Source organism: Haematobia irritans, chromosome 1 (assembly GCF_050003625.1).
Source record: "Haematobia irritans isolate KBUSLIRL chromosome 1, ASM5000362v1, whole genome shotgun sequence".
Classification (NCBI taxonomy): Eukaryota; Metazoa; Arthropoda; class Insecta; order Diptera; family Muscidae; genus Haematobia; species Haematobia irritans.
Window position 1 is genome coordinate 55,397,931 of NC_134397.1, and position 14,835 is coordinate 55,412,765.

A 14,835-nucleotide genomic window follows, 5' to 3' on the forward strand; every position below is an offset into this window, starting at 1 on the left:
CTGGGATTTTCAATAAACTACCTATGGATTTTCACATTCCCAATGCAATGGCAACCCACCTTAAACCACACGTGTTGTATGTTCGCTTATACAAATACAACAAGTCTACATTGGCCATCGAACAAAACCAACACACATGTTTGATGCACATCGTGTGTGTCGTGCTGGCTTGCTTGCCACCTTTCCTATTTCCGTTCGTCTACCGGTTCGTCCCCTTTAGAAAATAACGAACCAACCAACACACAGAGAACTCCAATCAGTTAGACAGCCAGCTACAGTTTGTTTATAACCGGTCTATGGATATGGTTTAGTTGGATGACGGCAATAAAATAATACAAATCGTTATACGGACGGAGAAAAATCGTGGAAATTGTTTCGAGCAATAAAGAAAAAAAAAAAGAATAATAAATAAATAGTGAATATTTATGATAAATTTTTGAAAAAAGAATTTGAAAACGTGTGTTGTCGTAAAAATCTTTTAGAGGAGTTAGTGGGAAATTTTAACAAAGTAAGCAAAATTTAAATATCCCCACCTCTCTCTCTCTCTCTCTCTCTCTTACTATCATTTAAAAGTGCAACAGTGTGAAACTTCATCATACCTTTTGATTAATGCTTAATAAATATTAAATTTCTTATACTGAATATCTGTGAAATTTTCCATTAAAAATTTAGCAAGAATTCTTAAACCATTTTAAAAATTCATGAAAAGCATAATTAAGTTGGAAAGAAAATTTTGTTTCCCATTAAAATCAGTTAACAAGCAAAGCAAGCCAGGAATAGTATAACCAACACAACCAGCCAGTTTATAGTTTTGCTGTTATTTTTTTATTGTTATTGTTGTATTTTTGCTTTATAGACCGTATAGCGAGTGCGTGAGTGTTAAATGGATTGCTGCTGTTGATTCGTTCAATTGAATGTGACTTTGTGTACGTGTGTGTGTGTGTGTATGGGATATCTCGGGTGTCTGATTTTCTGCATTGCATTGCAAACCAGTTTGTTTGGAACAATAACAACAACAAAGGCATCTGTAAAATCTCCCCATAACCCTTCTACATTTAGACAACAACACACACACACACAACTACTCAGATATCTTTAGATAACTCATTGTGTTTTTTGTTTACGTTTTTTTTTATAGTGCTTGTTGTTGTTGTTGCTTTTGTAATTTGGATGATTATACGAATGAGTATGTGAGATAACTACTAACATTACCCACCTGACCACGACGTTCGTTATCGAATTCGATATAGAAATATTCTCGGGTTTTTCTCGAATAAAACTATCGAAAACGATATCGAGAATGGTTCGAAAAAATTTCGAAAAACGTTCATCTGTCGTGCTGTTACTGCCAGCAAACTCTTCGTTTTCGAAGGCTTGCTAGTGATTCGTTAAAGAAGGTTTCGCGATATCTATAATTGATCGCTAACGAATCTATTTCGAATTCGTTTTCGTATTCGATATCATTCCGCTTTCGAAGGTTTTCTATACTGTTTTATTCCCATTTTGTTCCCATTATAAGTTGTGTAGTAAGAAAATTTTCAAGTTTGTTTTTATTTTGTTGTAACACAATATAGATAATTATAATTCAAAATAATACAGATATTAGTGTTGCGAACAAAATACTTAAAATATTTACATTTTGGAATATATATTTAAAGTCATTTAAGGCACTGCATTGACTTCTTTGCGCGGAATTTCTTATTAAGCCGGTAGTGGCTATGCCATTGAAAAGGACTATAATCAATGAGTAACATTTTCCTGGATACATCTGCAAATTAAACAAGAAAGAAAATTGATAGTTTTTTTAAAAGATATATAAATAAATTCTTACCTCTTTCAGATTCGCTAAGATACTTCACCCGCACTTAACAATTTCTTAAACTGAAATGACCTTTTAATCTCTGTCTTTGTCAAAAACAAACATGGCGGAACACCAACAAATAAGCCGAAAAATATTCGTTATTACTTCGAAACAACGAACGTTCGAAATTTTTCTATTATCGAACTTTTCTCGAATAATGTGCGCTTTAAATTATTTCGAAAAATGTTCGCTTTAGCGAACCTTCGCCATTTCTCGGCACTTTGGTCGGGTGGGTAGCAACGATCTTACGACAATTCTCTTTCAATTTCCATAACGAATTAATAAACGGTGACGCGTAACGTAACGTAGCATATCGTATAGAGTTTTTTTTTTGCTGCCGCTTCTGAGACCTTTATGACTCTACCTTAAATCTTTAAATTGTCGTGTGCCCATCGCGCTCATATATCGTTCTTTGTGTTTAGTGAGAGAAATCTTAAATACAGACAGACAGACAGTCTGACTAACTGTCGTGCTTGTTGGGTGTGTGTGTATGTATGTCGTTTTGTGAGTCTCCAAGTGTGAGTAAGTGTTTCATGAAGTGCGTGTGTGAGATTTTGTTTGATCATTCTATTTTTAATGTCGCGACAGTTTCTTTAGACGTTGTTGACATAAAAAAAAAAAAACAAATTACCAAACAAGAAAAAGAAATTGTAATACCAAGAAAAAGAAGAAATATAAATTAAATAAGAATAAAAACACAGCGACAGCAACAGCAAAAACAAAACAGCCTAAAATACTCGTAAATAAATAAAAATTGAATACAAAGTCAAAAATTGTGAACCGGTAAAAGTGTAAGAAAAACTAAAGAAATTTATAACAGAAAAATAATTTTTAAAATATGTGTATAGCAAAATTTGTATAAAAAGAAATTGGTGAACCCATTTGAAACATTAAAGAAAAATTAAAAATTAAAACGTTAAAGAAAAATTCAAAATAAAAAAAAATAAAATATATTTAAAGCATTTACAAAATTGAATAAATTAAAATTTAATATAACATAAAAGAAATTCATAGAAATTCATAAGTAAAAAGTGGTACCTTCGATTCGTTTGCTTATTTATATAATAAATAGAAAAAATGAATTAAAAAAGAATTCCAAAGCCAAAAATGAGGAAAATTGAAATAAAAAAACAAGTAAATACGGACTTAAGTTCGGTTAGGCCGAATCTTATATACACACCACCATGATTGAGAAAAAATATATTTGTTTCCTTTGAAAACTGTTCGTTGGGTTATTTGAAAATATATAGAATTTCAGGTGGATTTGATGACAGATACTCTGTCAAGCAAACATATACATATGCCAACACATGGAAATCGGGAGACCTAATACTCGTACATGGTGGTCATAATAAAACATGGACCGATCCACACCCTATTCCCTACACCTATTTACGGATCTAAAATACTTCTAAATTTTGAATTTCAGGAAAATGGGATAAAAATTGTTGTGTCTAAAACTCCATGAAGTCAAATCGGGAGATCGGTCTATATGGCAGGTATATCAAAAAGTAAATTGATACGCCCCATATTCGGCTTACTTATGTGTAGACCCAAAATACCTCTAGATTTTGAATTTCAGCCAAATCGGATCAAAATTCGGATTTATAGACGTGCAAGAAGTCCAATCACGAGATCGGGCTTTATGGGGGCTATACCGAAACATGGACCAATATACACCATCTTCCGCACACTTTTTTATACCTTCCACCATAGGATGGGGGTATATTAACTTTGTAATTTCGTTTGTAACACATCGAAATATTGCTCTAAGACCCAATAAAGTATATATATTATGGGTCGTAGTGAAATTCTGAGTCGATCTGAGCATGTCCGTCCGTCCGTCCGTCTGTTGAAACTTGGCACAAGTAGTTGTTATTGATGTAGGTCGGATGGTATTGCAAATGGGCCATATCGGTCCACTTTTACGTATAGCCCCCATATAAACGGACCCCATAATTTGGCTTGCAGACCATCTAAGAGAAGCAAATTTCATCCGATCCGGCTGAAATTTGGTACATGGTGTTTGTATATAGTCTTTAACAACCATGCAAAAATGAGTCCCCATTGGTCCATAATTATATATAGCCCCCATATAAACCGATCCTCCGATTTGGCTTTCGGAGTATTTAAGAGAAGCAAATTTCATCCAATCCAGCTGAAATTTGGTACATGGTGTTAGTATATGGTCTTTAACAACCATGCAAAAATGAGTCTCCATCGGTCCATAATTATATATAGCCCCCATATAAACCGATCCCCCGATTTGGCTTGCGGAGCCTTTAAGAGAAGCAAATGTCATCCGATCACCCTGAAATTTGGTACATGGTGTTAGTATATGGCCTCTAATGACCATGCAAAAATTAATCCATATCGGTACATAATTATATATAGCCCCCATATAAACCGATCCCCAGATTTGAACTCCGGAGCCTCTTAGAGGAGCAAAATTCAACCGATCCGGTTGAAATTTGGTACGTGGTGTTAGTATATGGTCTCTAACAATCGTGCAAAAATTGGTCCATATCGGCCCATAATTACATATAGCTCCCATATAAACCGATCCCCCGATTTGGCTTGCGAAGCCTCTAAGAGAACCAAATTTAATCCGATTCGGCTGAAATTTGGTACATGGCAAAATGCAAAAATTTATCCATATCGGTACATAATTATATATAGCCCCCATATAAACCGATCCCCAGATTTGAACTTCGGAGCCTCTTAGAGGAGCAAAATTCAACCGATCCGGTTAAAATTTGGTACGTGGTGTTAGTATATGGTCTCTAACAATCGTGCAAAAATTGGTCCATATCGGCCCATAATTACATATAGCTCCCATATAAACCGATCCCCCGATTTGGCTTGCGAAGCCTCTAAGAGAACCAAATTTCATCCGATTCGGCTGAAATTTGGTACATGGTGTTAGTATATGGTCTCTAACAACCATGCACAAATAGGTCCATATCGGGCCATAATTACATATAGCCCCCATATAAACCGATCCCCCGATTTGGCTTGCGGATCCTCTAAGAGAACCAAATTTCATCCGATCCGGCTGAAATTTGGTACATGGTGTTAGTATATGGTCTCTAACAACCATGCAAAAATTGGTCCACATCAGCCCATAATTATATATAGCCCCCATATAAACCGTTCTCCAGATTTGGTACATGGTGTTGGTATATGGTCTCTAACAACCTAGCCCCCATATAAACCGTTCTCCAGATTTGACCTCCCGAGCGTCTTGGAGGAGCAAAATTCATCCGATCTGGTTCAAATGTGGAACGTGGTGTTAGTATATGGCCGCTGACAACCATACCAAAATTGGTCCTTATCGGTCTATAGTTATATACAGCCGATCTCCAATCACACAAAAATTGGTCCATATCGGTTCATAATCATGGTTGCCACTCGAGCAAAAATAATCTACCAAAATTTTATATCTATAGAAAATTTTGTCAAAATTTTATTTCTATATACAATTTTTTCAAAATTTTATTTCTATAGAAAATTTTGTTAAAATTTTATTTCTATTGAAAATTATTGTTAAAATTTTATTTCTATAGAAAATTTTGTTAAAATTTTATTTCTATTGAAAATTATTGTTAAAATTTTATTTGTATAGAAAATTTTGTTAAAATTTTATTTCTATAGAAAATTTTGTAAAATTTTATTTCTGTAGACAAATGTGTCAAAATTTTATTTCTAAAGGAAATTTTGTCAAAATTTTATTTTATAAAAAATTTTTTTAAAATTTTATTTCTATAGAAAATTTTGTTAAAATTTTCTTTCTATAGAAAATTTTGTCAAAATTTTATGTCTATAGAAAATTTTGTCAAACTGAATTATATACGTATTTGATCGATCTTTTTTGATTTAATATATACCACGTATGGATTTACATACAATTTAGAAGATGGTGTTACGAGGTTTTAAGATACCTTGCCATCGGCAAGTGTTACCGCAACCCAAGTAATTCGATTGTGGATGACAGTCTTCAGTAGAAGTTTCTACGCAATCCATGGTGGAGGGTACATAAGCTTCGGCCTGACCGAACTTACGGCAGTATGTACTTGTTTTCTATTGAAAATTTTGTCAGAATTTTAGAGGTAAAGAAAATTTAGGCAAAATTTTATTTCTATAGAAAAATTTTGTCAAAATTTTATTTCTATAGAAAATCTTATTTCTATAGACAAATTTTGTCAAAATTTTATTTCTATAGGATAGTTTGTCCAAATTTTATTTGTATAGAATGTTTTGTTGAATTTTTTTTTCTATCGAAAATTTTGTCAATATTTTATTTCTATAGAAAAATTTTGTAAAAAATTTATTATGGGAGCCACCGTGGTGCAATGGTTAGCATGCCCGCCTTGCATACACAAGGTCGTGGGTTCGATTCCTGCTTCGACCGAACACCAAAAAGTTTTTCAGCGGTGGATTATCCCACCTCAGTAATGCTGATGACATTTCTGAGGGTTTCAAAGCTTCTCTAAGTGGTTTCAGTGCAATTTGGAACGCCGTTCGGACTCGGCTATAAAAAGGAGGTCCCTTGTCATTGAGCTTAACATGGAATCGGGCAGCAGTCAGTGATAAGAGAGAAGTTCACCAATGTGGTATCACAATGGACTGATAGTCTAAGTGAGCCTGATATATCGGGCTGCCACCTAACCTAACCTAACCTATTTCTGTAGAAAAATTTTGTCAAAATTTTATTTCTATATAGAATATATATACTTTATGTAGTCGGAAATACATATTTCGAGGTATTGCAATCGGAATGACAATATTATTATACCCCCATCTAAATGGTGATGGGATATTGGTACTTTTGTTTCATTTTTCTGTAAAAGTGTAAAAAATTTACTACAATAATATATTTTTTAATATAAAACAAGAAAAATTAAGTAAAAATAAACACAACACAAATAACCACAAAATTCAAAATAAAAATTAAACATATAATAATAAAATATATTTTATTTGATAAATGAATAAATAAAAATAATTAAATTAATATGCATGAAATATATTTGGAACATTTGAAAAAAATTAATTAAAATATAAAGGAAAAATCGAATAAAAACTTTAAATGTTTATTTATTTATTACTTAATTTATTATAATTACCGATTTAAATTAAAAAAATATATACGGGCACTAGCAACTAGAGGAATAAAAACTGAATGATTCAATACAAAACAAAAATACGTTTTAAAAAACATTAGTAAAATATATAAAAAAAATATTCGCGCATTAAAATACAAACTAATATACAAAATATAAAGAATTTTCCTGCAAAATTTAAGCATAAAATATTTAATTACAATAATATTATTAAAAATTAAAACACACAAAGAAAATCACACATAACTAACTACAATTTTTAAATAAGAATTTATAAACTCCATATAAAAAAAATTAAATTTTACAAACAAATGCACCGAAAAATAAATAAATTAAAAAAGAAAAAACACAAACGGAAACGCTAACAAATAAATTATTAAAACTAACTATCTAATAATATAGAAGACAGTTTGAAGAAATCCTTAAAAAATAAATAAATTGAAAATAATGTATTGTTCATCCTCTCTAAATATAAAAATAAGTGCTTGCAAATAATATAGTAACACAATTTTCTACAATAATAATTTGTAATATAAAACAAGAAAAATAAATTGAAGAACACACAAAAAAAAACAGAAATAACCAATTGAAATTATCAAACAACATTTTCAAAAAAAAAAAAATAATAATAATAATAAATAAAATAAACTTTAAAATATACACGCAGAGAAGGAATATGATCACCTCAAACATGTTTCCAGAGCAAAATGTTATTTTTGTATTGTGACCATGTAACATGTTTGTCACTAAAATGTTATTTTCTCGTCAAAAATAACCTGCTTGCCGAAATCAGATACATGATTTGCGAGAAAATAACATGGTTGCGAAAACCATGTTACATGGTCACCACCCAAAAATAACATTTTGCTCTTAAAATATGTTTGAGGTGATCATATTCCTTCTCTGGGTGTATATACACCAAAAAATATATGAGAAAAAAACCTAATAAAAAAATAAAAAAATAATTATATAATATTTAAAATTTAATTATTAATAAATTAAGAAAGACTGACTCTCCCAATATATAAAAAATAAAATACATACGTTAAAAACAAACTAAAATAAAAAAAAATTGTTTCCTTATCCTTTAATTAAATCTAAAAAATGAAAACATTAATAAAAGCATACAAAATAAATAATTATAAAATATTTTTCTACTCGATTTGGAAATTTAGGTATTTCAAAATTACGAAAGGCTTACTCACGCAATATACAAAAAATAAAATACATACATTAAACACACATAAACAATAACAAACAAATTTGTTTCCGTACCCCTTAATAAAGTCTAAAAAAAATTCTAACTTGTTTACTGTACAAAAAAAATTAAATTTTAAAATAAATGTAAATATATTAAAAATATTTAACCATGTGAAAATCCAAAAAAAAAAACATCTTAAACAAATAATTATAAAACATATTTTAACTCCATTAATTAAATGACAAATTAAAAAAAAAAACCAACTCCCATCATATATCTAAAAATTAAAAAAAAAATACGATATTTTTGTTTTCTGCCTCATAATTAAATCTAAAAATATTCTAATTTTCTTACAGTTCCAAATCCAGAATAATCCCAGATTGTGCTAAAAAATTACTCGCTTTTCTAATTAAAGTGAATTTTGAAAAAAAAAAAAAATAAATAAAAAAATCCAATTTTACTTAATGACTAAAGTGCCCATTGTTGTCTTGTGCTTGGTCTTCTTCACTGTAATCACATTTAAGCCGTTAGCTCAACCAAAACCAGGTGGTATTAACCACAGCCACTATAGCAGCAGCGACAACGGCGTTGTCTTGTAATCGTTTGCCATACCATACAAATACTGGACTTTAGTCAATAAACTTTACCCATTCAATAGCCGGATAGAATCGCCGCCCTCTTGGCCGCCGGACTCTGCCAATGTCGTTACGCATATAAATGTGAACAACAAACACACACACACACTCATCTATAGTAAAACAAACAAAGAAACAGGTAAGCAAAACAAATAAAGCGAAAAATCCCCATAAATGAACTACCCAATGTCGCCCTGCCGCCCTCTGCGGTTATGTGGTCAGTATTGCTATACTCTCATATTCGTGGGTTTCGCGGTTCTCCGACTCAATTCAGTGTATGAGTATGAATTTGAATTGAGATCGAATGGAATTATTTTGGAATTTTGAAAATTCCATAAAAACACATTGAAGGCATATAAACGTTTTTAATAAACATTTATTGAATAACAGTAGAAAAAAGTTTAATCATTTGAATTTTATGTACTAACATATTAAAATTTATGGTGGTTTTATTTAAGAAAATGTTCAAAATGGTATTCACTGACTTCAATTAAAATATTCACTAGCATTCCAGGCTTTCGAAAATCCAGTGTATGAAGTATAAGAACATAAAAATCCCAAGTGGTATATGCTTTAGCAACGCCCGTTTGCCTGCGCCATCTTAACTAAACAAATTTCTTTTAAAATTTTATTTCTATAGAAAATGTTGTCAAAATTTTATTTCTATTGAAAATTCTGTCAAAATTTTATTTCTTTTCAAAATTTTGTCAAAATTTTATGTTTAAAGAACATTTTGTAAAATTTTTATATTTATAGAAAATTTTGTCAAAATTTTATTTCTATAGAAATTTTTGTCAAAATTTTACTTCTATAGAAAGTTTTGTCAAAATTTTACTTCTATAGAAAGTTTTGTCACAATTTATTTTTAAAGAAAATTTTGTAAAAATTTTATTTTTATAGAGAATTTTGTCAAAATTTTATTGCTATAGAAATTTTTGTCATCATTTTATTTCTATAGAAATTTTTGTCGAAATTTTATGTTTAAAGTACATTTTGTAAAATTTTTATATTTGTAGAAAATTTTGTTAAAATTTTATTTCTATAGAGAATTTTGTCAAAATTTTATTTCTTTAGAAAATTTTGTCAAAATTTTATTTCTATAGAAAATTTTGTTAAAATTTTATTTTTATAGAAAATTTTGTCAACATTTTATTTCTATAGAGAATTTTGTCAAAATTTTATTTCTTTAGAAATTTTTGTCGAAATTTTATGTTTAAAGTACATTTTGTAAAATTTTTATATTTGTAGAAAATTTTGTCAAAATTTTATTTCTATAGAAAATTTTGTCAAAATTTTACTTCTATAGAAAATTTTGTTAAAATTTTATTTTTATAGAATATTTAGTCAAAATTTTATTTCTATAGAAAATTTTGACAAAATTTTATTTCTATAGAAAATTTTGTAAAAATTTTATTTCTATAGAACATTTTGTCAAAATTTTATTTCTATAGAAATATTTGTCAACATTTTATTTCTATAGAGAATTTTGTCAAAATTTTATTTCTTTAGAAAATTTTGTCAAAATTTTATTTCTATAGAAAATTTTGTTAAAATTTTATTTTTATAGAAAATTTTGTCAACATTTTATTTCTATAGAGAATTTTGTCAAAATTTTATTTCTTTAGGAATTTTTGTCGAAATTTTATGTTTAAAGTACATTTTGTAAAATTTTTATATATGTAGAAAATTTTGTCAAAATTTTATTTCTTTAGAAAATTTTGTCAAAATTTTACTTCTATAGAAAATTTTGTTAAAATTTTATTTTTATAGAATATTTAGTCAAAATTTTATTTCTATAGAAAATTTTGACAAAATTTTATTTCTATAGAAAATTTTGTAAAAATTTTATTTCTATAGAACATTTTGTCAAAATTTTATTTCTATAGAAATATTTGTCAACATTTTATTTCTATAGAGAATTTTGTCAAAATTTTATTTCTTTAGAAAATTTTGTCAAAATTTTATTTCTATAGAAACTTTTGTTAAAATTTTATTTTTATAGAAAATTTTGTCAACATTTTATTTCTATAGAGAATTTTGTCAAAATTTTATTTCTTTAGAAAATTTTGTTAAAATTTTATTTTTATAGAATATTTTGTTAAAATTTTATTTTTATAGAATATTTAGTCAATATTTTATTTCTATTGAACATTTTCACAAAATTTTATTTCTATAGAGAATTTTGTCAAAATTTTATTTTTATAGAAATTTTTGTCAAAATTGTATTGCTATAGAAATTTTTGTCACAATTTTATTGCTATAGAAAATTTTGTCAAAATTTTATTGCTATAGAAAATTTCGTCAAAATTGTATTTCTATAAAGAATTTTGTCAAAATTGTATTTCTATAGAAAATTTTGTCAAAATTTTATTTCTATAGAAAATGTTGTCAAAATATTATTTTTATAGAAAATTTTGTCAAAATTTTATTTCTATAGAAAATTTTGTCAAAATTTTACTTCTATAGAAAATTTTGTTAAAATTTTATTTTTATAGAATATTTAGTCAAAATTTTATTTCTATTGAACATTTTCACAAAATTTTATTTCTATAGAGAATTTTGTCAAAATTTTATTTTTATAGAAATTTTTGTCAAAATTGTATTGCTATAGAAATTTTTGTCACAATTTTATTGCTATAGAAAATTTTGTCAAAATTTTATTGCTATAGAAAATTTCGTCAAAATTGTATTTCTATAAAGAATTTTGTCAAAATTGTATTTCTATAGAAAATTTTGTCAAAATTTTATTTCTATAGAAAATGTTGTCAAAATATTATTTTTATAGAGAATTTTGTCAAAATTTTATTTCTTTAGAAAATTTTGTCAAAATTTTATTTCTGTACAACATTTTCACAAAATTTTATTTCTATAGAAAATTTTGTCAAAATTTTATTGCTATAGAAATTTTTGTCAAAATTTTATTGCTATAGAAAATTTTGTCAAAATTTTATTGCTATAGAAAATTTCGTCAAAATTGTATTTCTATAGAGAATTTTGTCAAAATTTTATTTCTATAGAAAATGTTGTCAAAATATTATTTTTATAGAGAATTTTGTCAAAATTTTATTTCTATAGAGAATTTTGTCAAAATTTTATTTTTATAGAAATTTGTGTCAAAATTTTATTGCTATAGAAATTTTTGTCAAAATTTTATTGCTATAGAAAATTTTGTCAAAATTTTATTGCTATAGAAAATTTTTCCACAATTGTATTTCTATAGAAATTTTTGTCAACATTTTATTGCTATAGAAAATTTTGTCAAAATTTTATTGCTATAGAAAATTTTATTTCTATAAAAAATTTTGTAAAAATTTTATTTCTATAGAGAATTTTGTGAAAATTGTATTGCTATAGAAAATGTTGAGAAAATGTTATTTTTATAGAAAATTTTTTCAATTTGTATACCCTCCACCATAGGATGGGGGGTATATTACTTTGTCATTCTGTTTGTAACACATCGAAATATTGCTCTAAGACCCCATAAAGTATATATATTCTGGGTCGTGGTGAAATTCTGAGTTGATCTGAGCACGTCCGTCCGTTTGTTGAAATCACGCTAACTTCCGAACGAAACAAACTTTCGACTTGAAACTTGGCACAATTAGTTGTTATTGATGTAGGTTAGATGGTATTGCACATTGGTCATATTGAACCACTTTTAGGTATAGCCCCCATATAAACCGACACCCAATTTTGGCTTGCGGAGCCTCTTAGGGAAGCAAATTTCTCTCGATCCTGTTGAAATTTGGTACGTGGTGTTAGTATATTATCTCTAACAACCATGCAAAAAGTGGTCCATATCGGTTCTTAATTATATATAGCCCCATATAAATCGTTCCTCGGATTTGACCCCGGAGCATCTTGGAGGAGCGAAATTCAGCCGATCCGGTTGAAATTTGGAACGAGGTGTTATTATATGGCCGCTAACAACCATGCAAAAATTGGTCCATATCGGTCTATAGGTGTATATAGCCGATTCCCAATCACAAAAAAATTGGTCTATATCGGTTCATAATCATGGTTGCCACTCGAGCCAAAAAATAATCGACCAAAATTTTATTTCTATAGAAAATTTTGTCAAAAGTTCATTTCTATAGAAAATTTTGCAAAATTTTATTTCTATAGAAAGGCAGTAGCCGACTATTAAACCCTTTTTCGGAAGGTTCAAGTGTATTCCACTTTGGGTTGAGTGAATTACCCGAATTTATTCTGATAATTGGTTGATAGTTTTGCTGCAAGTAGAGGATGCTGATGAGGAATGTGGATGTGGAATGTGAATTCCGAAACAACTGTACATCCAAAAATCTTGCAGTCTATAGGGCTTTGTCCAAACAAGCATACTTTTCCTCTGTTGGTTAAGCTACACTTGTAGTTTAGTCAATGCATGGCTTTAAGCTGAGATCAAAAACAACAATAAATTTTATTTGTATAGGAAAATTTTGTCAAAATTTTATTGCTATAGAAAATATAACCAAAATTTTGTTTCTATAGAAAATTTTGTCAAATTTTATTTCTATAGAAAATTTTGTCCACATGTTTTTTCTAGAGAAAATTTTTTTGCAATTTTTTTTCTGTAAAAAATTTTGTGAAAATTTTATTTCTATAGAAGATTTTGTTAAAATTTTATTTCTATAGAAAATTTTGTCAAAATTTAAGTTCTATAGAAAAATTTGTTAACAATTTATTTCTATAGAAAATTTTGTTAAAATTTTATTTCCTTCGAAGATTTTGTCAAAATTTTATTTCCATAGAAAATTTTGTCAAAATTTTATTTCGATAGAAAATTTTTGCAAACTTTTTTTCTATAGAAAATTTTTGCAAACTTTTTTCTATAGAAAATTTTTGCAAAATTTTATTTCTATAGAAGGTTTTGTCAAAATTTTATTTCTATAGAAAATTTTGTCAAAATTTTATTTCGATAGAAATTTTTTGCAAAATTTTATTTCTTTGGAAAGTTTTGTCAAAATTTTATTGTTATAGCAAATATTACCAAAATTTTGTTTCTATAGAAAATTTTGCGAAATTTGATTTCTATAGAAAATTTTTTGCAATTTAATTTCTATAGAAAATTTTGTCAAATGTTTATTTATATAGCAAAAATTTTGTCAAAATTTTATTTCAATAGGAAATTTTGTCAATATTATTGTTCTATAGAAATTTTGTCAAAAGTTTATTTCTATATCAAAATTTTATTTCTATAAAAATATTTGTCAAAAATTTATTTCATTTCAATAAATGTCAATAGTTTTATTTTTATTAAGCTTGAGATCTTAGTTTTCCTTTATTTATTTTCCATCCATCATTCCTAATATTTAGCAATTTTCACTGAATTGCTCCTTCAGAGGGGATTTGATCTATAACATTATTGCAATTAATTAGATTAAGTTAAACAGTTAATATGTATAAGTACTATAGAAGATTTTATTCTATAGAAGATGTTGTTAAAATTATATTTCTATATAAAATTTTGTCAAAATTTTATTTCTATATAAAATTTTGTCAAAATTTTATTTCTATAGAAAATTTTGTCAAAATTTTATTTCTATAGAGAATTTTGTCGAAATTTTATTTCTATAGAGAATTTTGTCGAAATTTTATTTCTATAGAATTTTTGTCAAAATTTTATTGCTATAGAAAATTTTGTCAAAATTTTGTTTCTATAGAAAATTTTTCCAAATTTTATTGCTATAGAAAATTTTTAAAAAATTGTCCAAATTTTTTATACCCTCCACCATAGGATGGGGGTATATTAACTTTGTCATTCCGTTTGTAACACATCGAAATATTGCCTAAGACCCCATAAAGTATATATATTCTGGGTCGTGGTGAAATTCTGAGTCGATCTGAGCATGTCCGTCCGTCCGTCCGTCTGTTGAAATCACGCTAACTTCCGAACGAAACAAGCTATCGACTTGAAACTTGGCACAAGTAGTTGTTATTGATGTAGGTCGGATGGTATTGCAAATGGGCCATATCGGCCCACTTTTACGTATAGCCCCCATATAAACGGACCCC

The 14,835-nt window shown here is 27.7% G+C and overlaps 1 protein-coding gene across 1 annotated transcript in view; it reads left to right on the forward strand.

Annotated features, from left to right (window-relative positions):
- The first annotated feature begins 295 nt into the window (after positions 1-295).
- Positions 296-14,835, forward strand: part of LOC142220948 (trophoblast glycoprotein) — a 425,290-nt gene continuing 410,750 nt past the window's right edge. The window contains exons 1-2 of the mRNA XM_075290386.1: positions 296-508; positions 8,542-8,959. The gene's annotated coding sequence lies outside the window, so the exon portion shown is untranslated. The remainder of the gene's footprint in view (positions 509-8,541; positions 8,960-14,835) is intronic.